This window comes from Tupaia chinensis, unplaced genomic scaffold (genome assembly GCF_000334495.1).
Source record: "Tupaia chinensis unplaced genomic scaffold, TupChi_1.0 Scaffold144346_1, whole genome shotgun sequence".
NCBI lineage: Eukaryota > Metazoa > Chordata > Mammalia > Scandentia > Tupaiidae > Tupaia > Tupaia belangeri.
In genome coordinates, this window is record NW_006204205.1 from 480918 (window position 1) to 484520 (window position 3603).

Genomic DNA, 3603 nt, shown 5'->3' on the forward strand with positions numbered 1-3603 from the left:
CTTCTCTACGACCCGGCCCTCAGCTGAGCTCAGCACTGCCAGTGCTCAGAGCATGGAGGCCGGACTTAGGGGCATGGCAGGGAGCAATTCAGAGGGCTGCTGAGGGCTGGGGGAAGGGGAGGGCCCCTCCATACCCACCCAATTATAGCACAAGGCAACTCCTGGGGATGACAGAAGTGTGTCTCCAAGTGATTTCCGCAAACCAGCCCCAGGTCTCTCTTGCTGACAGCGTCCCCGGGGTGTGCCTGGCGCTCAGTAACTGCCCACTCCCACTCTGCACCGAGGAGGCCTTCTCTCCCCTGCCCGCAACTGCTCCAACACCGTGTAGAGAAGCATGTTTGCACAGCTTTCTTTCTTAAAGAAAAGAGACATCCCCTATTGTGGCAAGTCCAGAGGTCTCTTCCTGGCACAAACAACACGTTCTCAGAGGGACCTGTGGGCTTGTGCTTGACTTGAAATGATCCTCTGGGAGTTCAGGTCTTCTGTGCTCTGTCCACCAAGTCAGAAAGCGTCCACTGCATGCAGCTTCACTCATGTGGAACTGAACCACTCATACACGTTCCAGTCTCATCTTCAGCCAGGATCTGACAGCAGCCGGAAGCTGGAGGCACAGGGCATAGCAGGACACAGGCTCTACCACTTAACATGCATTCCTGTCAGTGTCCACATCCAACTGCAAACATGTCGGGCACTCTGTGAGGCACACATTGCTCTGGACGTGGGGAAGGCAGAGGTTAGCCGGCCAGCCAAGGCACTGCCACCACGCGGAGCTGTCTGTTTGGTCTGAGAGAAGAGCAGGTACACAAATACCTGTGTGAGCCGTGCTCAGATGACTTGCTGGGGGAGACAGAGGATGCGGTGAGTGACTGCTGGGGCTGGGGCTGGGGCTGGCGCTGGGGCTGGGGCTCTGACTAGGATGGGATGTCCTCTGCAATGAGACCTGGAGGGTGAGAAGGACCCAGCATGGGGAGGGTGCTCCAGGCAGGAGGAGCTACCAGCCCAGATGGAGACCAGAGCTGCTAGGACACAGAGGCCACAGGAGAGACGAGCTGGCCGGGAGGCTGAGACCCTATCCCTCACCCCAGGCTGGCAAGGGTTGAGTAACAGTATCTCATTGACCATGGTTAAAATAAAAAGGCAGGTGTAGTTTATCCTAAGAGCAATGCGAAAACCCTTTGAAGGAGTTTAGAAAGGGGTCTTCCTCCCTGGAAAAGCTGACTCGACAACAGTGATGAATAAATGAATGAACAAATACGGAACCAATGGACACATGTGACCTAGGGTCCCTCGGAGGCTGTCATGCCGAGTGCTGCAGGGACATGGAGACAAAAAGGAGGACAGTCCACAAATTCTAGGACCATGAATATGACTCCAGAGTACTCACACCAAACAGAATGCCCCCTCTGCTTCTTAGCGAGGCCAGCAGCTTCAGCTCTCTGGACTAGCCCGTATCTCTACTAACCATGTGCCTGGGAGAGCAGACTGGAGAGGATAGCTGATGTCACACGTGCAGGTGCCTCCCCAGTCCCTAGGTTAGGGCAGCTCTGCACCTGGGAGCCTGGAGAGCTCCAACTGGTCTCCATGTCCCTGGGGGACACCTTATACCCTCCACCTTCCACCTCGTCATTCCCTGTTGCAGAAGACGAGGTCTAAACGAAAGAGGATTTCTTCAAGGTGGCAGCGGGAGCTCAGATCTCTGTTCTCACCAAGAAAACAAGAGACCAGCTCAAAATTCAACAATCACGCGGGTCCATGGTTAGAGCCCTTCCCACCCACAAGGGTAACCAACCTGCAGATAAGCACGGACCTCTCCCACCTCCACAGCTGTGAAGGCTGTGGATCTCCCCCACAGAACGGGGCTGCGGTTTCTATGCCCCCAACCCCGGCACCTGGAGCTGGCCACAGAGAAGGTGTTCACTTAAACGGGGAGAGGGGCCGAAGGGAGATGGCAAGGGGTCAAGATCAAGGGCACCAAAGCCAGATAGCCTGAAGTTCTGATCCCGGTTCTGCTGCCAGCTGGCCTCCAGCCCTGGACATTTATTCTAACTTCCTTGGGCCTTGGTTTTCTTGTATTAGAAAGACAGATGCTCCAGTCATAGGCGTGTGTGTGGATTTCATACCATCGAGGGCTGAGTCAGTGTCTCTCTCATACCAAACAAACAGTGTTTACAACCATGCGAATGATGATGATGAGTGAAGAGGTCAAGCAGGACTGAGTACCCTGGCCCTGGCATGTAGAGCCCATGCCACTGGCAGCTAGAACATGCTTGGCAATGCACGAAGGAGACTGGATGGCTCAGAAAGATTCCCATTTTCCTAGACAGATTCTGACTAGCCCTCCAGTTATCAGAAAACCCAGTCCCACTGGGTTCCCAGCATCCCCACCTCTGCCTGCCCCAACTTCGTGAGAGCCACATCCCCACTCCGGCCCCAGAACACCTCTGACGCTCTGGGAACAGGTGCTGCAGTGGTGAGCAGCTTGTGGCTTGGGCTTTGAGAGCTGGTGTTGTCACCGCGGCAACTCCTCCCCTCCCTCAGTGCCCTAAGATGAGGTTGGGGGCTGCTGAGGGAGCAGAAAGAGTATCATGTGGCCAGGGCTTTGGTAGGGCGGGGCGACAACTTACCTGTGGCTGTGGGAGGGATCGTGGTAGCAAAGGTGTGACCAGAGGTTCAGTCTGCCCTTGCCCAACCCCCACAGACAGCCGGCTAATTAGGGACCTCTCCTGGGATTATGGTGCCTCCATTTCCCACCCCATCCTACTTTTATCTCCTAAAGTTACGCCACCACAGAATGGTGAGCAGATACCCACTCAGCAAGCCCTCTTCCAACCAGGCAACCAGGCGGCAGAGCACCCAGCAGAGAGCCAGGACTGCCCTGCCCACTTGAGAGGCAGCTCTCAGGTTACAGGGGTGGAGTAATCCCAGCCTGGTGGTGCAACCCAACTCCCCTCTCCCTTCTCCCCTAAAGGTACGGGCTGTGGATGTGCACGCGCATGGGAACCCTCATGCAGGCATGCGTGCCTGGTGCCCATGCACGAGCCCATTCTCTCTAATGTCCTTTGAGCATCAGCTATGCTGAGCCAGACCCTGTGTCAGGTGCTGAGGGCACTGAAGAGAACCAGGCAGAAAAGAAAGGCCTGGTCTATGGGCAGATGTGGGGGTCAATGCTACTCTTACTTGGGTCCTGTCGGCCTGCTGGTGATTCTCTATTGCATTCAGTCAAAAGGGCCACTGGCTCATCCATTCCGCGTGGCCTAGTTGGCTTAGGTCGCTAATGAGGAATGCATTGCTGTCCCCTAACTTCAGCAAATCTGCAGCGCCCCAGCTGGAGCTGTCATGGGGCCACCTCCCTTCTGTAAGGGGCAACCCCCAGCCTTCCCTTCCTCTGCACAACCCACGCCCCCAGGGGGAGCTGCTTTTCACACATCTCCTGCTCTGCTCATCTTCCTCGCTTGGGTTTGTGTCTTCCCTCGCTCCCATCTTCACCTCCCGGGCCCAGGCTGCCTGTCTCTGGCTCCTTGCGCCTCGTGACTATTTCTGCCTCAGCGATACTGAAGTGTCCATGCTGGCCCCAGTGAGCGTCAGCAGGCACACTCGGCAGGC